The sequence below is a fragment of the Urocampus carinirostris genome, chromosome 1 (genome assembly GCF_059441175.1).
Source record: "Urocampus carinirostris isolate Australia breed hairy pipefish chromosome 1, RoL_Ucar_1.0, whole genome shotgun sequence".
NCBI lineage: Eukaryota > Metazoa > Chordata > Actinopteri > Syngnathiformes > Syngnathidae > Urocampus > Urocampus carinirostris.
This window is the reverse complement of record NC_142349.1, coordinates 37,622,121-37,645,376: the sequence shown is the minus strand read 5'-3', so window position 1 is coordinate 37,645,376 and position 23,256 is coordinate 37,622,121. Positions and strand designations below refer to the sequence as shown.

The window sequence follows — 23,256 nt, the reverse complement described above, 5'->3', positions numbered from 1 at the left end:
AAATTTCTGTACGATAAATGTAGGTTGCCCTGAGGGCCCTGTTTGCTTGGAGCAGACAGTAAGCAAAATTGTTGTCCAGTAAGAAGCTAGGTGGCTAGCCAGACATTGTACATTCCTGAGGTGTTAATAAGAGTAGTCAGATAATAGCTGACACAATGCCAACTTTGATAGATAACATGTGCAGTTTCTGTTTTGAATCGTTTCCAAGAAGAAAAAGTAGCCGTCAGAACAAACAAAGCTTTTTGGATGAGAAAATTGGACACCTACTGCCCCCCCCCCCCTTTTTTTTTTCTCTCACAACTTTTAAGTGCTTTCATTCCTGCTGTGCTTATCCAGCATGCTCATCACCATTTTCAAGCACTCGTCGTGGATCAAACAGAATTCAGGCTGAGATTTGGAGCTGCAGAGATCCCCAAAGCAGAGACTGAAAGATTGCTTTTCCCTCAGCCGAAAGTCGATGGCTGGCTTACAGTGAAGTTGAGTGTGTGGACCTCGTGGGGAGCACAATTACAAGGGTGGAGTTGATAATGATTCTTCTGCTGTAGAAGGGAAGTGCAGTTGGGGATGGGCCAATATTTATCGAGTGACTGCTCTGGAGCTTGCAGCCTGTCAAATTATCCCCCCGTCAAGCAAGGCAAAGCTCAAGAGTGATGATTGATGTTGGCCTGCTACCAATTGGTGGGTGAGTATCTCGTAGAATTGGCGATTTTTTTTTTTTTTTGCAGTTTGCTGGAATGTCTCTGACTCTCTCAGCCAACTTTGTTCGCCTCAGCCTCACTGGATTCAGTTTTGACGCTGACCTGTTAAAACGACGCCAACTCCTTGAGCTGCTTATTCGCCAAGTTAGTCGACAGCTGTCAACAGATGTTGTCTGTCTGAAGCTCGGTAGGAAGTGGCGGATTAGAATGTCATTACACTGTCAGAAATGGAGAAACAAAGTCCATACCTGTCCCTCAGGGAACTTCCAACACAAACATGCAGTGATGTGCATTGACACATTTTCCGGTGGACTAAAACACAACTGAAAGCACTGGCATATAGACTCAGAATTGCCTTATTGTCATTGATAACAACATAGTGAACATTGTTCACAACCAGCACTGGCACTCCAGGGTAAACATACAATAAATACTTCAAGGAGAAAAATAAAATAAAAAGAATGTGAGGATAAATTGGCATCAATATTTACAAGATAGTGCTTGGAGTCTGTCCTAAATCCCAAATGCATTAGACCAACAGTGCAATAAAAAACAGTACAATTGCATTTATTAGCAACATATTTCCAGACCAATTCAAAAAAATAAGATATGAATAACCATTTTTCTATACATATTGAATATATATATTTTTTACAGTAGGGACCTGTAGTGCATACCAGAGGGCAGCAGGTCTAAGAGGTGGTAGCCAGGGTAAAGTGAATGCTTTGTAATGTTGTTGGCCATGCTGTGGTATCGCAAGCTGGCATTGACCTTCTGAAACGGCAGAAAGCAGCCAATGAGTTTCTGGGCTGCAATGATGACGATCTCTGTTTTTTTCTGTCTGCTGCCCTTCTTACCACACTGTGACGACAGAATGCTCTTCTCTGTGGCTCTGTAATAGGACAAAAACAACTTCTGGAATGTTTTCAGAAATTTTACCAATTTTTTACTTCTCTTACAAATCTTTACTTTTTTTTTGGGGTGCTCATTGTACTAGTGAATGAGAGTTTTAGAGTCCGATTTCCTGCAAAATCATATTAGCCACACAAAATATTGAATTACAGGATCTTTTGCCTTAGAGTGTACTCAGTTTTGTTACCAGGGGTTTAGCTACTAATGGCTATATTAATGGCTATATAATTTACACTGCTACATAAGCTTTACACAGACTACCTTTCATTGTGTTAAATTGATGTTTCTACAGTGTTATTCAATTCAACATTAAGATGAAATCTGCAAAAAAAGTGGGATTTTAGGCACTAATGGGATTGGCATGTGATATTGATATAGATGACTACTTCGGATGTGGTTATCGATATGGGTCTGAAGAAATGTGCCATCATACATTCCTTATTGTTGCCCATTTCCCGTTTGTATGATTACAAAATAACTGCCAATGACACAGCAGGACAGTTCCACAAAAAAACAGCCTCAAATAATTGAGTCCAAAATTAACTGAGTTCAGCCATAACTTTAAGTACAAGCACAATCGAAAATGGATAGATAGATGTTCTTGTAGTCATCAGTCCTGGGCTGCAAGCCAATTAGATAACTCAGTAATTAGGATGAAACTCGGCCATTTGCAAGTATATACACTATCCTTATCGTCAAATGGATTATTTCCTCTAATGGCTGCCCAAATTAGTCGCAAGGTGACTCATCCACTTAGGACAAATTAGGCCTCACTTAAGTTGTAGCTTCTCTGAAAAGAAGGCTTTGAACTCTGTGAACATCATTATTTTTTGTCAAGTATAACATGGCCTTCTAAATATAATTTGAAAATGAAATTTACTGCAATTTTATGTATTATTTAACTAAAGCGCTTCATTACTTTGTCATATTTTAAGATAAATCTTGTGTTATATTATTGTGTAAAACTGAGTGGGGACGATATTTTAAATCTTCAAACTAAACCTTAATGTCTTTGGAAAAACAGTGAGGAATTTAGTTATTACGGAAGTGAAATACAGCGTGGGATGATAAAATAGAATAAATACATTTTAAAATATCAATGGTTGTTTAGTCACATTTTGGTCTATTGCAACAGTGTTTGTGCTCGTATGTTTTCTATGCAGTGTTAAAACAGGTGCTTGAAAATCTTTAAAATGCTTGAATTTCAATGTTTTGTCTTCAAGGGTTGTAAAGTAATTTAATTTTGACTGGAGTGCTTGTAAATGCTTGGAATTGTTGCATTGTTTCTCAACAAGTTTGCCTGATGATAATGTTGGCATTGCTCTCTGGTGGATTCGCTTTACCAATGCATTATTTCTTCTCTCGTGATTAACAGCAGCTTACATTAGTTTGTATGGCATTGTCATGTGAAGCTTCACTGCCCCTACAGGTCGCGTTCAAGAGGACCAGTGCATGCTACACCTAAACACGGCACTATGGAATTGTATTTGTGCAAGCATGACAAATCAATTATGGACATTAAATATGGGCCATGCAAAAAAATAAGTCTGTGTTTCCAGTGGTATATTATACTAGAAAAGCCTTCTTGTTATTTTTACCAAACACGTATGTAATAATAATAATAATAATAATAATTTCCTTGTATTGTCATTCTGTGTAACAATGTACACAGAACGAAATGTCGATTGCACCTGACCCGTTGTAGCGAGCCGATGCAGCCGCAGCCAACAGAGGGCGCCGCCGACCACTTTTTAAGTCTTAGGAATGACTCGGCCGGGGCGCGAACCACCGACCTCCCAGTCTCAAAGCGGGCGCCTTACCATCTAGGCAACAAATATATTCGTGATTTACCCGAGATCTAAAAATCAAATGTCTTGATAATTGCAGATATAATTGTGGCTATGCAAAATACCTGATTAACACAGGATTTTTCTTGTAATGGTGCTTGAAAAATTGGAAACTTGGCTCAAAAGTCCTTGAGTAGTGCTTGATTTTGGCCATTAAAAAGGTGTCAAACCCTAGTATGGTTTAATCACTAAATTCGCTGTACTGTTCATTTAAATCACTTGTTTTTCACGGATTGGGAAGATTTCCTTCGATTGCTGTGTTCTTAGCTGTGTGTATTTCCTTCAATAACACGTAAATGTGAATACTCCTCATTTGAAGAAACACAGCCAAAATAAATGATAATGTTCTGTTCCTGTTTGAATGGATTTCTCCATTACATTCAGCATGAGATTAGGTTAGCAAAGTTTTACATATAAATGTATGTATTTGCAATTCTCTTTTTATGTTTAGTTATACAGCTAAATCGAACAGGTGGGCATTAAACTGCTCAACATAAGCGTATAGACGACAGAACCACATGGATTTCTTCCGGGCTTGCTAAAAGCAGTGTGGTACATCCAGAGCACATTGATGATGTAGGGATATTGTAAATGCCCTGTGGAGTATCCTTTCTTTACACATTGAGAGAAGGTAAAATAGAAATTGCAATCAAATTCAGCCCTCTTTAATATTTTTGAAAAACTCAATTTTCTTGATTCTTAAATTCACTGAATGGGTGGGCAATAGGTTTCGGTACAAACTTTCATAAATTCATTTTCCATATAAAGTTCCCTTCAAAGTCATCTGCAGACATTGATGACACAGTAGAAAAAATGTGAAGTGATTTACTTTGGAGCTGGGAGCAAATTTTCCACCTTCATTTAACAACTGACAAGTGACAAAAGCTCGTCACAGTCACATTTAAGCCCAGTGACGCCTCAGAGGCGCAGTAGAATGTGACTCCTTTTACGGGGTGTTTACTTCACCTTTGCCGTCATCCATTTTACCAATTGACACTTGAGTGGATTGGAGCCCTGTAGGGGAGTGTTTGTGTGTTATCGTGTGTGTGTGTGTGTGTGTGTGTGTGTGTGTGTGTGTGTGTGTGTGTGTGTGTGTGTGTGTGTGTGTGTGTGTGTGTGTGTGGTAGGGTTTTTTTGATGAAGACACTGAATGTGTTAAGGGTGAATCGTTGCTTGGTGAAAAAACACCATGGTGGGCTGTAATGGAACATTTGTGGTGCCTCAGTCACGACTGGACTGCCGAGCTTTGCTGAACAGTGGCAAGATGGAGCTAACGGTGCGGGTAACTGCTTTGCGGCTGACTGTGGTATTTGCATTCAACCTTTTAAAGCCACTGTGTTGAACCATTAGCCTGTCTGCTTCTTTTTATGCTCACTTCTTTGACAAAAGCAGTCGTTCGATTTTAGTTAGTTCTATAGCTTTGACGATCTAGTATGATATTACTTCTAACCCTTTTTAAGGTGGAGCGAGGTTTTGATTAACAACTCAGCAGACTGCCAAACATAAAGTTGTCTTTTGCAGCAGCACTGAGAATATTAAGACCGAAGACACGTAGGAAAAGCCTTTGGGCTGGGAAAATAATAAAATCAATTACAGACACTGCCCTACTTACGAACGGTTCCGGACAATCGCTCGTAAGTTGAATTTGTTTGTAAGTTACTCCAGTGCTACATTTTGGATGGAATTTATATTTAAGGTTTATATAAGTATGTTTAAGGCTTGTAGAAGTAACTTGTATTGTTTCTAAACGGAAAAATAAACATTTAATGAAATAATTTGCTCTATCACGTTACAAAGCAGGCTGAATGATACAGCATGGTACTGAAAAACTAAGCTACACATTAGGCGTTGACATTCTGTGATCTGTGAAGCCCTCTGAGACTCCTTGTGATTAAGGGCGTCACAAATAAACATGACTTGACTTGACTATAAAGATAAAGATAAATAAAGTTAAGTTTAACTTACTTTTGGAAAAGTTAGGCGACTTCCTCCTCCGTGGTAAAAAGTGGACTGAAAAAAGCGATTCAACCATTTTCTCAACCGCATTAAGCTTTCTTATTCCACTTTCATTTCAAAAGAAACGGCTCGCCTCTTCTTTAAGCTTTACACCAACCATATTGAATGGTTGCACGAGATATTAAACAATAAAAGTGTCAAAGTTCTTAGCGTGCTAGAGATACAGTGCAGTGTGTAAACACACAAACCAGGAAGTAGAAGCCGGATTACTTTTTCAGGGTGGATGCTGGGTGACCTCTCACAGCTTCACGCGGTGAAAAAAAGCACTACAGCACTGTCCTCTACTCGGAAAAATGTGCACACAATACAAAATCTAACTTACAGCAAAGTCTAGATATTTTTCGACATCCCGAAAAAAATGTTCGTATGTACCGTTGTACGCAACTCGAATGTTCATAAGTAAGGGAGCGTCTGTAATCAAATTAATCAGCAATTTAAGATTTGTATTTGAATTGCACATTATCAAACAGTAATGTCTTCTGAATTGTACTTTAATTCGAATTATGCAGAAGCTTTGAGTCGCTAATTTATTTTTGCACAAGTAATGAATGTTAAATTGTATCAATGCTGATTTTAATCAGTTTATTTTGTCTTGACATATTGAACAGAATTTTTTTATGACTTGAGAACATCTTTCTATAATTTGGTATTATAAAGGATGCCAATCCAACAGAATTTCTGACAATATAATGCTTTGGCTCCCACTTTACCAAAATTGTCAATGTTGATTACGATTGATTGATTAACACTGGGGGAAAAAATCTTCCCCCTATTATCAGAAAATTTTGCTTATTTTAAGTCTATTTGTTCTTTTTTTGAAGATATTCTTTACGATAAGAAAATAAAATCATCCTTTGAATTAGCTAAATTATCAAATCCAGCAATTTTTAAACTGGATCAGATAATATCTCTTATTTTTAAGTAATAATATTCACATTTCACCCATAAAAAGTGCAAAAAATGAGAAATATCTTGAAAAGAGAAAAATTACACTTATGCGATGATTTTTTTCTTTTTAAATATTTTTTTCAATATAAAATGTGTGTTAAGAAGCATTATTTACCCATTCAGAGATCTGACGGGGCTAAATAGGCTTCTAATTAGTTCACATCATCATTATTGATATTTTTGAATGTAATTACTTAACCTCTTGATGTCATTATTTGGATTCTTGATATATGCATCCATTCGGTTGTTATTCAGTTTCTACATTGTTTCAAGTGATTTATTAAGTTAATGGACAGCTTAAAGTCTTATCAGTCCCTGCCAGAACTGGTTTAGAAGAAGGGACTTTCTCTCTAACTGCTCTACATGTAGTTTTGTTTTCCTCATAGTCAACCCTCTGTGCATAAAAGTGATTGTCAGCCATGTTTGTGTGCATACTTGTGAATCAAACAGTTTTGCTCTGTACCTCATTTGTTCCCAGAATATTTGGATTAAAATTCTCAACGGAACTACCCATCTCCAGTTCTTGTTTTTCCCATCCTACAACCCAAATGCAAACGAACACGCAGATGAAGTAGAAGCAAATCATTTTCACATCAAATCTGCCCACGGCACATGTTAAAACCAATAACACTTTACCTGTTTTCTACAGCAGTCGTGTATGTGGTTGTTACCTCAAGCTTGAGCATTGGGTTTATTTATTTTTTCGACTGAAATATTATTATCTTATTTTTTTTTAGCAAAGTTTGTTCTCTGCTTATAGCTGTGTGACATTTGAGCTGTTGGCACTCTAGCAAAGCGCTATTTGGCTCACTTTACCGTATTGTACGAGGTTCATGGCCCAGGGATTATTTCCACTCTGGACAGAGGTGTGTCTTCTTTACGACCGGCTTGTTATTCAGCATCTCTCTCTCTCACCCTCGCTCGCTTGGTCTCAAAGCATCCTCATCACTCGTTCTTTCTCCCCTTCGTCTGGTTGTGCTCGCCCACTCCGCGAAAATGAACGCCCGAAAGTTGTCCCGAGTTGAGAAAATCTGGAAGGTGAGTTTTTAAATGCATGTCATCAACTGTGATTGCTTTCGATGTCAGCCTGATTGACCAATAACAATGCAACGCAATGCCAAACTGTCAAACTGTCACTGATGATGTTGCTTGGATCTGGAGTCCTGGTGAAATAATAAGCAGTTAAATTTACAGCCAATATTTAGTAAGAGTTGTAAAACCAGCATCATTGTCCGTCGTTAAGCCATCTCTCAAACATCGTAAAAAGCCACTGCGTGCGATTAAATTGGGTTTATAGCAGCCTTTCCTTGCTTAACTTGTTTAATTTCCCGCTGTGATCGTAAGTAAATATTAGATTTTCTGAACTTTTTCTCCTCATTACCTTACTTGACTCTTGCGGTCAGATGAGAGAAAAATACAGACCCGGGTAAGGATGAAGAAATTCCTTAATGCACTTTACTTAAAATTGTGGTTAAGCAGTGTCTGCACTATATTGCGCAGAGTGCCTCATCATTCCCATCATGCTTTGTTAGCTTTTTTTAGATGGATGCATATTTGATAAACCCACCAAGTGATGATCCCAAACATTTTATAAAATATTTTTAACAGTTTGGCTGAATTTTCTACATTAGTGTTTGGTCAAATCATAGGAGCTTATTTGTACCACATTTAATTTTGAAATTCAGATTACTGAAAAAAAAACCAACCTTACTAACAAAGTGATTTTAAAAAAGGTTTTGAGAAGCAGTCAATTTAGAGCCTCCAAGTACAGACGCTGCCCTACTTACGAACGAGGTTCCGGACGATCATTCGTCTGTTGAATTTGTTCCTAATTTGCTTTACTGATATATTTTGTATGTTTAAGGTTTGTATAAGTATGTGTAAGGATTGTGTAAGTAACCGGTATTGTTTTGTACAAAAAAATAAACATTTGAAATGAAATGAAATGATCTGCATTTATATAGCGCTTTTCAAGTCAATGACTTCCCAAAGCGCTTTACAATGTGCTCCACATTTCCCAATAGCGGCCTTGCAGCCATGTAAGGCGCTAACCTGCTTATTGGGGGTATTAGGGGTTCAGTGTCTTACCCAAGGACACTTCGACATGTAACACGGACGAGGCGGGATTCGAACTAGGATCCCTTGATCCCAAGACGAGCGCTCTACCTCCTGAGCCACTGCCGCCCCTTTCATAAAATAATATGCTCTATAAAGATAAATAAAGTTGAGTTTAACTTACTTTTGGAAGATGCGCTTCAAGATGTCCTCCGTGGTAAAAAGTGGCTGAAAAAAAGCGTTCGGACTATTTTCTCAACCGCATAAGGCTTTCTTATTCCACTTTCGTTTCATAAGAAACGGCTCGCCTCTTCTTTACACTTTACACCAGCCCTATTGAATGGATGCACGAGATATTAAACAATAAAAATGTCAAAGTTATTAGCGCGCTGCAGATACAGTGCACGTAATAACACACAAACTAGGAAGTAGAAGCCGGATTTCTGTTTTAGGGTGGAAAAAGATGCACACAATATAAAATCTAATTTACAGCAATGTCTGGATATTTTTCGACATCCCGAATTTTTTTTCGTGTCTACCGTTTCATCTAAGTTAAATGGTTGTAAGTAGGGAAGCGTCTGTAAAGGCCCGGTCACACAGCCTTTCACGGGCGTATCGAGGCTGAATCACGGCCAGAAATTTCTGCCCGTGAAGCAGACGCTGTTAGACGCTTTGAGATTGCGATACAGACGAGATACAGCCGTGCTTTACACGCGCTAAGAAATTCACACACGGTTGGCCGCGCGAAAAAGTTTTGCGCTGCTCAAAACTTTAGACCACGGGTAACCGCGGGCGGCACACGTGGTACACACGAGGTAAAGACGCGGTACGAACGTGCTAGGACGTGCTACGGCCGCGGCCAAGACGTGGTTTCACGTGGCTAGGACGCAAAATTTTAGCGAGTAATCGCGGGTGGAGCATGGTCATAGCACGTTTGTTCTGCGCCTGTATCGCGGTTTTATCACGTGCATTAGCGTGTGTACCGCGTGTAAGCACGGTCAAACGCGGTTACCCGCGATAAGGACGCGGAACAGTCGCCGGCGTCTGTTTCGCGGGCATACCACGGGTAAAGGGCGGGTTTAGCCAATTTTGCACATTTTCCACCGCGTCTGCTTCACGGGCAGAAACTTCTGGCCGTGATTCAGCTGCGATACGCCCGTGAAAGGCTGTGTGACCGGGCCTTAAGTAGAAAAGGTTCAGCAAGTAAAACGAGCTTAAAGATGAACTGGATCGTTTGAGGTATCTGTTGATGCCCTTGCAACATCTATTGCAGCCTGGTCATCCAGAAAGGGGGATTACCTCATGTGCGGCCCATTTTCCTCATGTCGAGCTTTCGAGTTTTTCCTTGCCCTCAGGTATGTTTTAGATTAGGGGATGGTGTAATAATAGTGTGTAGTCTGTACTAGACTGTACAGCCCTTTGAGACTTCTTGTGACTAAGGTCCATTTCAAATAAACATGACTTGACTTAAATTGTGGGGGCGGCAGTAGCTCAGGAGGTAGAGCGATCGTTTTAGGATTAAGGGATCCCAGTTCGAATCCCGGCTTGTCCGTGTTACATGTCGAAGTGTCCTTGGGTAAGACATTGAACCCCCAATTACCCCCAATAAGCAGGTTAGCGCCTTACATGGCTGCACAGATCACGGCCGCTATTGGGAAATGTGAAGCACAATGTAAAGCGCTTTGGGAAGTCATTGACTTGAAAAGCGCTATATAAATGCAGATCATTTCATTTCATTTCATTGTTTTTATCTTACTTTCAGCAACGCTGTTTAGGGCGTTAACACATTTAGCTAGGAGGAATGGGGGTAGGGGGAGTGCTGTAGAGTAATATCATCTTTGGCTTTTTATTGTTTCTATTTAGTTAGTGTAGCATGACAGTCGAGAAACTAAGATGAGGTCCAAACACCAACCAAACCCCCAAGAAAAATGAAAGTTTATCCGAGCGCTTTTGATAAATGCGTGTACTTGCATCATGAACAAGCTGGCAGATAATGTCACGAGACAGAAGATGGCGCGGCTAGTAAAAAACTTCTAAATTCCATAAAGCTCATTTAAAGTCAACAAACAAATCTAAGTGACAAGGTTGCTGTATTTATGACACCAATATAAAATAATTTTACAAGGGAATGAGGAAGTTCAATTCAGCCGCAATCCATCTAAAAATCAGGTTCAAAATAAAATTTGAAAATAAATTGTTTATAATATGAGTTACTATTTTGTCCTGTGATGTGGCAAAAAACAGGTGAAAAATAAGTAATTATTTTACCAAGTGACAAGCAAAAATATTTGGGCTTCAAAATGATCACTTCAAATTATGAAACCCCCAAAATGTTTTTTTAATTCAGACGTTAACATGAACAATTTTTGAATAATACCAACATCTGATTGCAGAACTTTGCATAAAGGGACAGTGTGTATTTTTTACAGCCCTCTAGTGGTAAAAATGGCATTTATGAAGTTTTTTTTTAAATTATGCAATCTGGCCATTTTAAGTCTCCCTAGTTTGTATTTTTCCTTGTCCTTTTAAACACTCGTGTTCGGTTGCAATACACAATGCAGCAACATCTAGTGTTCAAATATTACTCTCTGTTCCTTGAACATTTTGGGGAAAATAATTGATCCGAACGTAATCGATGAAGTCAGCATCAGCACCTTTTATTTTGTTTAATGAAAATCCTACCTCTATTGTAGAAAAGAATAAATATGTATTGTCTACAAGTGTAAATTTGGAGGATATACAGAATTTGTTCCCTCTTATTTAAATAAAAAGTCTATTAATATTATAAATACATCATATGCAATGTTATTATTGATTAGCAGTCAATCAGTTGACTAGTGGTTGCATATCTAGACTGAATCATGTTTGATTTTGTTCTGCTTGGATATGTTAAGAGCTGCATAATGAATGCTAATGTTAATTCCTGACAGCCATGTTGTAGGGTATGAAACAAATTGTTTTGAAAAAATATTTTGTGGCATGTTTACATTTAAAATTATTTCAGTTTTAGTATTATAATTTTCATTTGCAATCAATTTGGTATTGAAATGGTCTGAACAGAAGCACGTAGCTTGGCATATCTCAACAAAAACATTCTTATCGGAGTTGGTGAGGTTGGAAGGAGTGGATTAGGCCGGAATGAAGATAGTGAGCGCACTATCTGACTTGTGCTCTGTCAGCGCTGCATCAGTTTCTCAGGGATGGCGATGCAGTTCTGTAAGCCCTGCGTCAGTCGTATGTCGAAACCGATGCATATTTCATGCTTTGCTACCTGCATGTGGAGCCAACTTGAAGATTACAGTCATATACTGGAATGATCTTTTGAATTCCTTAGTTCTTTACTATACTGGGGAGCTTATAATAATATAATATATAATTATTATGATATAACAATAAAATTAATTTTAAATAATCCTAATTAATGAGCAACCGTCAGATCTTACTGCATGAAGTGCAGTGACTGATAATAGTTATCAACAGCCGCCATTGGACCGATACTGTTGATGCCTTGATACCATTTTCTCTCACCTGAAACAAATATTTAAAAATGGATAAAACTGTAGAATATTTTGTCAATAAAGTGCATCAAGTAAAATGTTGTTAAGAAATATAAAAGACAAAATTCTGTTACGAGCCTTCACCCTGAAAATGCTGGTCTACTCCTGATACCAAGAGCCAAGAAGAGATCCGCAGTTTCAAAAGCATTCTCCATTCGGGCCCTGGTGCTGTGGAATGTTCTGCCCTCTGAGATTCTATCTGCAACCTCAGTGGAACTGTTTAAATCAAAGCTTGAAACACACTTATATCTGTAGCTTATGAATGACCTATTTTTCACGTTGACAATATCTGTGTATTTGTTAATGATACATCCATATATATATATATATATATATATATATATATATATATATATATATATATATATATATATATATATATATATATATATATATATATATATATATATATATATATATAAAGTTCTTCCAAAGTCATCAGGGGTGTCTTTATCAAAGCCTGATAAAGAACAGATGATAGGACACAATAGGACACAGCTATGTAAATAACAGTGACTGTGTGTAGTGATAGATACTGATCATTTACAAATCTTTCTCTCAACTGAATAGTTATAGAAACTGGACAGAATTAGGGGTTTTTTTACCTGCAGCCACCACTTCCTGGCTTGTGTCTGTGTCATGAATGCAGCCTTTGATAGCTTGTTTATGATGCACGTACAAGTAGAGTGGAACCTCTACTTATGAACTCTATTGATTCAAGTAGTGACGTTGTATGATGAACAAAAGGTAATTGCTATTCTTGTTATGAAATCACAATTTTATTTATTTTTTTCATTTTTGCTTTGTGTCGTTGGTTGGCACCAAAGGTAATAATGCACTTCCTAATGTATTTGTAGCAGGTCTTTTCTTACTTTGAACATGTTCCTCTATTGTTGAAAGTTGTTTCTCTATGCAGAGGAGTATGCTACACAAAACAAGCAGGAACAAAAAAACGCAGGGACAAGCAATACGTCACTCTCCAATCCTCCCTCCAACAGGTTCATAATATCTTGTCATGCATAGCCAATACCTTGAAATATGACATGGTATTGCTTCTAATACTTGTCCAATACAGTCCTCGCCGATTCCTAGACAGATCCTAACTCCAGCGGTCAAGTCAAGTCAAGTGATGTTTGTTTGTATAGCCCTTAATCACAAGGAGTCTTAAAGGGCGGCACAGACCACAGACTATTGCAAACTACAGACAGTTATTACACTATCCCCTGATCTAAAACCTACATGAGAGTAAGGAAAAGCATGAGAAAATGAAGAAACCTTGAGAAGGAACCACACATGATATAATCCCCCTTCACAAACCCCCCTAACAGACAATACAATTTAAAAAATATATGTAAAACAATTAAAGTCCAATATACCAAAAAATCAAATCAAAAGGAGGACCAGGTTGCAATGGATGTATCATTAACAAATACACAGATATTGTCAACGTGAAACATTGGTCATTCATAAGCTACAGATATAATTGTGTTTCAAGCTTAGATTTAAACAGTTCCACTGAGGTTGCAGATAGAATCCCAGCGGGGAGAGCATTCCATAGCACCAGGGCCCGAATGGAGAATGCTTTTGAAACTGCGGATCTCTTCTTGGCTCTTGGTATCAGGAGTAGACCAGCATTTTCAGGGTGAAGGCTCGTAACAGAATTTTGTCTTTTATATTTCTTAACAATATTTTACTTGATGCACTTTATTGACAAAATATTCTACAGTTTTATTTGTTTTAAATCATCTTTGACTTTCACAACATTGTTTTAGGCAAAGCAGCTAGAGAATCAGTAGTAGAAGACACTCTGTTCCCTACCGTAGCTCTATCCGTTGGCGTTGATGGTTGTCATGTGCGACGTGTGCCATTAAGGCAATGATGAGATAGAGCAGGAGTAATTACAACCACTGCACTCTCGACGCCGAGGTCTTTTTCAAAGTCCTTGGCGACGAGCAGTTGCTTGATGATGAAAACCTTTTCAGTCTCGGGTGAATGAAGCCGTGTTCATTCACTTCGCTCTCCCTCGTTTTCTTTTAATCACGCCGTTCTGCTTTTCTGCTCTGCCGCTCTTCCAGAAGAGTAAAATAGTCCTGAATTATTAATTATGTTAACTAATTAAAGATCACGTCCTGCTAATGGAATATATCGTACAGTGTTTGCTATTAATTCCATGTTCAATACGCTTCCCGGCATATTCGGAATGTGTATTGAAATGTATTTTGCTTCATTCAAAACACTCATAAACCTTACAAGGCTAACGTGCAGGAGATGGATTTGCAAATGGGTTGAAGTGCAGAGCGCTGACTAAAGGCTACCTCTCTCCTTTCTTTAATACGAGCCCCGTCTAAGCTCGAGCTGTTCTTAATGAACAATTTTACGAGTGCCTCGTCATTGATTTTATTTCTCTTCTTTGGAACTTTATTGTCTGAATCACAGCCAAAATACCTCTCAAGTTTGCTTGATTTTTACTTATATTAATAAGCACTACCTAGTGGGAAAATACCCCAAAATATTTATTTAAATAATGAACATTGCTTAGATTGGGAGAGGTTGGGTTATAGTGAACCGCATATTTCTCTCTGGTAAAAACCCGTTCCAGCAAAATGATTTTCATTAAATAAGAAAAGGCAATACGATTAAATGAAAGGGGAAATGTAATTGCTTAACACATTTAATTTATTGTGAAAGACATTCGAATTACAGGATATTTCTCCTTCAAGGGACAGTGTGTATTATTTAGCATCTCGTACTCGTAAAAAGAAAAAGATATTTCATTCAATAAATAGAAACAATGTTGATAGTTATGAGCTATCATAAAACGAGTGTTTTTAAAGTACTCATAGGTGAAGAAATTTGCTTTTATTTTACATAACATGCCTCACTTAAAGGGAGCTGACATATTTTTAGCCAACTTGCTGCTACGTGTTCCCCCAAAACCAAAGACCTTGTCTAAAACTGAGCAAAAACATTAGAAGAAAAATGTGGTTTGGTCAATCTAAGTCTCCATAGTTTGTATTGTACCTTGTGCTTTGTAGCACTTGTTTTCGGTTGCACTACACAAACAGTGATATCTGGTTGTCAAATATTACACAGTGTCCCTTTAACCTTCATGCTACATTGTTTACATTTTTTGTGAATTTGGAATATTTTAATTTTAAATCAAAGACAAATGATAAAAAATACACCAGAGAGCGGACATGCCCATGGGGTGTCTAAAACAGTACTGCAGCAATAAGATAATAACTTTGATACCGAAACATAAATAAACTCCAATTTTTGTAGCATAGACTCCTATTATAGATCAGATTTTTGAATGCATTGAATGTTATCCTTGGAACTTTGTACGTTTGCACAATAAGCGTGCATGTAAGCGTCTTTACTTCAAATGGTAGTTCTGCATAGATATTGGCCCAGATTTTAAAACATGAATGTAATACGTTTTCGGATCTCAAATGTGATTGTTCCACCCCGTGTCGAATTTTTTTAGCCCGTGATTGGTCATGGTTGGGTAGTAGTAGTACTTGAGATTCGAGCAACCACCAAAGATTGTTGGACAGTAGAGAGTCCAGAAATAGCAAAGAAAAGTTTTCACCAAGTAAGAAGCCCTTTGAGCACTTTTGGCAACCAACACCGACATATTTCCGTTTCTGAAACGTCAGAACATGGGTCGTTGGGGGAGTTTTCGCCCAAATATCAACCTGATGCTGACAAAAACAAGGAGGACAGCTCCAATCGTGAAGATGAGGAGGGAGCCTCAGGTGATAAGGTCGGGGGGGACGAGGATCCATCAGGCAACCTTGATCATACAGTATGGAGTTCAAAAAGAAAAAAATTGTGATGTGGCATCCGACAAACAAACTGGCGGGACATTACATCCCTGCACGAGTTCCCACGCATGGCCCTTCCTTTTATGCAGTAGTTAGGATCAGCAGCCCAGAGAGGACGTTTTGCGTTATTTGTTTATGAGGACACCGAATAATAAAAAACTGGTCTCCCCTCACGCCACAAGATATGTGGCACATAACAAGCTGCTGATCATGTCTAGAATGTACCGGTTCAAGCATGAAGTGACGAGTACCTTGTGGGCCGTCAAGATTGGGCGTCCGACGGTCCCCGACATAATGACTCATTGGAGGTTTATGGAGATCAACCATATGCTCCGTTTCAATGATAATCTGCTTTGACCACAGCGGTCACCATCCAAACAAACTGCTGCTGACATCAGATTTGAGAAGCTGCTGGATATTCCAGCAGCAGAAAATGTTCAACTTGGTAAGTGACGTGTGCTAACAGTATGTGCCGTCAAAGTCCCCAAAGTATGGTATAAATATGTGGGCCCTCTATGTCGCTCGATCCTCCTACACATTGAAGCTTGAGGTCTATACTGATGAGCTTGTAGATGTCAAGCGTGAACACAAAGAAGGTGCGTGTGGTGCTGGTAAACAATGACGCCAAGGAAAATCACATTATAACAGTGGACAACTTTTTCACATCAATACCCTTGCAGCAAAACTGAAAACAAGAAACTCAATTGTTTGCATGGATAGTTCTAATGCCACTGAACATTTTGAGTTGTCGAAAGTGAAAAATTTACAATTATTGCAGAACCGTGTATGTTTAGGGGTATTATACACAAAAACGGACATTACCAAAAATAGGCTTGGATAAAACATATTCTGTTGTTATAACTGTTTGACCTTTTCAAGGCTTTAATTCTGTGCTAGGAAATTTTTCAATTCAGTTTTTTAATACATATATATCGAGCATAGTTAGTTTTGGTTATAGCACAGTACTGCTTTTATTGTCAATCCATCCATCCATTATCTGCACCGCCCATCCTCAGTAGGGTCGCGGGGGTGCTGGAGCCCATCCCAGCTATCTACGGGCCGTGGGCAGGGGACACCCTGAACTGGTTGCCAGCCAGTTGCAGGGCACACAGGGACAGACAATTCGCTCGCTCATTCACACCTAGGGAACAATTTATCTGACATGCATGTTTTTAGAATGTGGGAGGAAACCGGGGTGCCCGGAGGAAACCCACGCAAGCACGGGGAGAACATGCAAACTCCATACAGGAGGTTTGATCTTATTACCACAGAACTGTGCTGCACACGAGCTAACCACTGCGCCGCCATGCTGCTTTACCGTCAATACAAGGCAAAATAGTACAAAGACAAATTAAAAACGTGATGTGTATAAATACAGTGTACCTCTGATGCTACTGAACATTTTGAGTTGTTGTAAGGAAAGCAATATTCAAAAAGAACTTACTTATCACACGTTAAATGCTTGTTTGATTTCTGTAAAATGTGTGTGATGCATTATTTATATTTTCTGATACCACTAGGGTTAAGATAACAGGAGCATTGCACATGGAACTGTGACCACAACTTACGGTTAGGTGAATACGGGCAATATAACGGAAAAAAACGTCTCCTTTGTGATTTTTTGGGGAGGGTGATAAAAAATGATTAATTCCCAAAAACTTATCCAAAAATATTTTTTGTTCAAAGAAATGTGAATCCAATGAGCAAAACATAAATATTTTTTGTTATGGATGGTGTCATCTACAACATTCATGAGAATAATGCGTATGCGTAATTGTCATACAACTGCCACCGTAAATGCTGATACTTGCACAACTCCTCAGGAACTTACACATATTTATTATAGCCACACAGTATTGGACCTAAAAAAAGACCATGTTTGAAGCAATAAAAAATTAAAAGTCTAGAATAAGTCCTATAAGGAAGGAAACACATACTGTATCTATATTTATTACCTCATGTGCGGTCCCTTCTCAAGGTTTCTCTTCATTAACCTCATGTTGAGGTTTTGGTTTTTGCTTGCCCTCATGTAGGTTTTAGATCAGGCGATGGTGTAAGAATAGTCTGTAGTTTGCAATAATCTGTGGTCTGTGCAGCCCTTTAAGACTCTTTATGATAAAGGGTGACATAAACATGACTTGACTATCTAACTTGATTAGAAAACATAAATAATGTGTCCTGTTTGCCCATTTACAAAAAACATATTTTTCCATTATCAAACATTATTTAAAAAAGTCAGCCAATAAGGGAGCGTCAAATAGCCGCATGTGGCTCCGGAGTAAGTTGAACAGGTTTAGAAGTCTAACTTTGTTGGCTATAGGAAGCATCTTCCCCTGCCTTTTGGATCTTTTGTCCATTTTTTGGATTTTTTGTTGAAATGATGGCTTTTAGAGAAACTTGAAGTTGACAAAAGATTTGCGCATTATTCATACATAATACATTATTCAACGGCAAAACAAAACACGCTGTAAGAAACAAAATCAAAATACTGTTCGTTTTTTTTTTTTCCTTTATTTTTTTCTTTCACAATATATGGCTGTAATCTTTACTAAGAAAGCCATGAAAAATGGTTCTAATTATTTACTGTGAATTCAAGCTGAGATTTTTATATTGCAGTGATATCTTGGGCGTGAGCTCAGTTTTTGAGTTAGAAGGGCAAAGAAGATCCAAATGAAAAAAGCAGGAGGAGCACATTTGTCAAATCTACAAAATACAGTGTATTGCAAAAGTATTCGTTCCCATTCTGCCCAAAATGTTGGAGCCCTTTGAGTCAATTTATGTTTAGGGTTGTTGTAAAATGTGAACCTGCTCCCCATTCTCTTGCAAACTCCAATAGCTTTTCTGCCAGAATTCATATTTCTTGTCCCTGTTAAAGAAAAGCAACCTCAGAAAATAGTGTTGCCACAACCATGTTTGACAGTAGGGGTGGTGTTTTCAGGGTGATGTGCAGTGTTACTCTTACTCCAAACGTAACAATTTGCATTCAGCCCAAAAAGTTAAATTTTTGTCTCATCTGACCCGAGCACATTGTTCCACATGTTATTTGTGTCTCCCATGTGACTTCTTGAAAACGCCAAATGGTCCTTTTTATGGTATTCTTCCAGCAAGGGTTTATTCTCAACATGAAGGGCAGTTTTATAATGCTGGTCGCTAGATGGCATGCGAGCATAATAAATGAGCAATGAGAAAAGTGAAACTTTGAGTCAGTGGGCTAAGCTTAGAGAACATAGGGCCGATATTTTTGCAACACTTACTTTTCAACTTTTTTCATTGTAAATATAACATAAAATGTTGAAATAATTTTGTTCACCTATAGGAATGTGTCTCACATGTTGTTGATTCGGATTTTAATTTCTATAGCTATTTGAAGTCTGAAATTTGGCAATATGACAAAATGTTCTCAGAAGGCCAATACTTTTGCTGAGATTTACTGTGGTTAATGTACTTTTGCAATTATGGATCAAAATAGAAGTGAGGCTGTGAGTCAAAACATCCCAAAAATCTTCCCTACATTACTTTCCACCAAATGGAGACGCATTTAGACTTTTAAGTATCTGATGTCTCCTCTAACCTTTTATGTGAGGTGATTTAGAGCGGCAGTTCCGCCGAATGAGCCGGGGGCTCCCCCTGCTCCCTCCTCTCTTGCCCCCTGCAGTGCAGCTGCAGGAACAACAAAAAATCAGCAACCCACTGATTGGTGACAAAAGTCCAAGACGTTTTCGGAAATGGCCGCCGAGCAACACGTGTGTGCAGCGTTGTGGGTGTGCCCATTTATAATAAGTGATTGCAAATGACCACTTCCTGCCTGGTTGGATGGAAACTGATAACGAAACGAGCTCTGCTATGTGTCGGATCCACACTTCTACATGACTCATTTTCAGTGTTGGGACTAACGCATCGCAAAATAAACGCGTTCCCGAAACACAATATATTTTCTCTATAAAGAGTATTGCAACGCATTATTAACAACATTTTGTGACAAAACTGTCTTAACAACGTGGAGCACTACTCTACCACTTAATCAGATATTGACTTAAAGCGTCCTCTGGTTGCTAACTTGTCCTTAAAGCGTCCTTGGGTTGCTAACCTTTCCTCCTTCGCCAGCAATGTTTAAGAAGGGTTAGGCATAGTACAACCAAATAAAAATACAATGAGGCTGAATTTCTCCCCATTGAGATATTCTCCCTTCCGTAAATACTCATAGCCAAGCTGCATTTACAACTATAAAATAAGTCAATTTGTGTTTGCAATTTTTTAGGGGATTGTGGTGAGGTGGGTTGTTGGTCATGAGGGATACGAACAAAAACTCTTGCACAATATTATTACAGCATGAAACATGTCAGTATAACATAAAAACCAACCAACCTGATGTACGCACAACAACGACAACAAAAGAACCAAATGATCAAAAGCACATGGGGTTGGCTTACACAGGAACAACAAGATCAATAGGTCAAACGTGAGCACAGAATTTATAGTCAAGTATGCTGACTTTTGGTTGTTGTATTCGTAAAATTATCCTCGCAATTGCAGCAAAATCTGAGTGGTAAATAAATCATTTCCACCAATACTTTGTTGATCAATTAAATTAAAGAGCCGAGTTTATTCTGTTCTAAACTCGTCTCGCCTTTTTTAAGCAAAACATACAGATCATTAGATCATACCATCAGGAAAAAGGGATTAAACAATCTTTGTCAGTTATTCTAAAAGGTGGTTACACACAACTTTAAGTGAATTCTTTTTACTGTTTTGAAAGTTCGGACTATGGAACGCACCTGTTTATAACCCGCCCCCAGTACATTTTTGACGGATTTTTTTTTTTTTACATACATTAGCTGCACCTGACTATAAGCCTCATGTCCCCATATTTAAACATGAGATATTTATAAAGAAAGACGGTACACAGAAAAACTTAATAATATAAGGTATCTTAACCCCTTAACGTCCCAACGGGCCCGCAGGTGGACTTTTGATCAACAAATACGTATCAGTACGATTTCAAAATATACTCATCAGAGAATCATCACAATCAGTCTGCAGCAAAATACCCAAACACTATAAAGACGAGGTAGCTCATGACTACATCCCCTGGGCTGTCTTCAACGTCTTTGAATGTCCACAAAGACGGCTTCGTTACATCAAGGACAATCCATAGCATCCAACCGTGTAAAATATTTACTTCAAAACACACGATAATGTCGACACATGAATAGGAGTTTTCCCTAAACATTTTTGCTTCGTTGGACGTTGCTCCTTGTAATCTTTTTTTTTCGCCAAATGAGTTACATTTGAACATAATTATTCATCCGTCAATTTTCTGCACTGCTTATCCTCACTAGATGTTTGGAATGTGGAAGAAAACCTCCGCTATATAGGGCTGCCTGATAACTACCCAGCCGCTGTGCCACCTTACAAATAAACAGACTCGTAATATAATTCCCAATATAGTAATTAGTACCCCCTTTTTGATTGACAACTTTTCCATGATGAGGGTTTGTTCATGGTGGGGGGCAGGGGGATTTTTTTAAGGGTTATTGTTCTATCTTCTTTATTCATTATCCATTATCCGTTATCGGTCAGTTCATAATACGCTACAATGCCTAGGAGCCGGGACTCTTACTCTCAGCCAAAAGGCCAAGCTAAGGTCCTAGCCTTAAAGCCTTGCGATCATTGCAAATGCACCGTTCCCGGAGGTACTGCAATACCGGGCCGATGCGTGGAGTGGACAGAGCAAGCTCTTATTCCATCTCATGGTGGGGTTTTGGGGTTTTTAAGGGTTATTGTTCTATCTTCGTTATTCATTATCCATTATCCGTTATCGGTCAGTTCATAATACGCTACAAAGCCTAGGAGCCGGGACACTTACTCTCAGCCAAAAGGCCAAGCTAAGGTCCTAGCCCTAAAGCATTGCTGCGATCATTGCGAGTAGTTTTATTCATGTACAAAGCACAAAATTACATTAAATTTGTGGCCTTCTCAACACATACTGTATACAGACAATGCCTTACTTACGAGCGGTTCCGGACAATCGTTCGTAAATTGAATTGCTCCAGTGCTATATTTTGGATGGAATGTATGTTTAAGGTTATAGAAGTATGTTTAAGGCTTGTAGAAGTAACTTGTATTGTTTTTAAACGGAAAAATAAACATTTAATAAAATAACATACTCTACCTCATCATCCAGTCCAGCGTGAATGTGGATCTTTGGTGGGACACGTATAGCGCGGTTACATAACGTTACAAAGCAGGCTGAATGATAAAGCATAGTACTGAAAAACAAAGCTACACATTAGGCGTTGACATTCTGTGGTCTGTAAAGCCCTTTGAGACTCCTTGTGATTAAGGGCGTCACAAATAAACATCACTTGACTTGACTATAAAGATAAAGATAAATAAAGTTAAGTTTAACTTACATTTGGAAGAGTTAGCCAACTTCCTCCTCTGGGGTAAAAAGTGGACAAAAAAAAGCGATCCAACCATTTTCTCAACCGCATCAAGTTTTCTTATTCCACTTTCATATCAAAAGGAACGGCTCGCTTCTTCTTTAAGTTTACACCAACCATATTGAATGGATGCCCTAGATATTAAACAATAAAAACGTTTTAAAAGTTTTTAGCACATCAGCCATACAGTACACGTTGTTGTGATTGCACACGAACCAGGAAGTAGAGTTCTTCTTCGGGGTGGATGCTGGGTGACCTCTCACAGCGCCACGCCGTGGAAAGAAGCACTACAGCACTTTCCTCTCGGCGGATAAAGGTGCACACGATACAAAATCTAACTAACAGTATTTTTCGTCATCCTGAAAAAAATTTGTACATACCGTTTTTCGTAAGACGAATGTTCGTAAGTAGGGGAGCGTCTGTATCCCATGTGTTCTATTCTTATCTTTATTGCTCGGGCGCCCCTGGCGAGCATAAGAAAAAATGCATAAATTAGTGCATAAGCCGTAGTGTTGAAAGCGTGGGGAAAAGGTTGCGACTTATAGTCCGAATTTTCCTGTACTTTAATCAAGACACACGCACTCTCTGATTTATGGAGTGTTAGGGTCTGGCATACCTCCCACCAACAGAGGGCTCTAACCGTTTTTTTAACTGGGCCTAGGTGTGTGATAATTGGACACACCTCTGCCTAGTTCAAAACATTTAAAAGGACAGAAAACTGTCGGGTAACTTTGAGTTCTCCTGTCATCATCCTGTGTCATTTCATTTCACCACTATGTTTTTTTGTTACTTTGGTCAGCTCTCAAACGGCCTCTCATCGAAAGTGCTAGTATAACTTGTAAAGCAGTAGTGTTGGCAGGCGTGCTCCTTAAATCTCGTTTCTCCCAGTGTGCAGTTGCATTTTAGAATGGAAAAAACTGATGAAAGATGGCAGTCCACGAGTGGGCACCAGG

The 23,256-nt window shown here is 38.6% G+C and overlaps 1 protein-coding gene, 1 long non-coding RNA gene and 1 pseudogene across 8 annotated transcripts in view; 1 reads left to right on the top strand and 2 right to left on the bottom strand.

The window, feature by feature from the left end:
• The window catches only part of dpp6b (dipeptidyl-peptidase 6b), a 697,001-nt gene that overhangs the window by 41,070 nt on the left and 632,675 nt on the right, over positions 1-23,256 (top strand). The window lies entirely within an intron of this gene.
• LOC148374561 (uncharacterized) lies at positions 718-22,516 on the bottom strand. 3 transcript variants are annotated; one of them, XR_015850705.1, is made up of 5 exons: positions 22,274-22,516; positions 13,852-14,101; positions 8,661-8,809; positions 7,238-7,452; positions 718-1,590 (listed from the first exon to the last, which is right to left on the bottom strand). It is a non-coding gene; the product is annotated as an uncharacterized LOC148374561 (long non-coding RNA). The 3 variants fall into 3 exon arrangements; XR_015850707.1 differs by lacking the exon at positions 22,274-22,516 and adding an exon at positions 22,033-22,094; XR_015850706.1 differs by lacking the exon at positions 22,274-22,516 and adding an exon at positions 21,873-22,025.
• On the bottom strand, positions 21,532-21,752 carry LOC148374562 (U2 spliceosomal RNA; annotated as a pseudogene).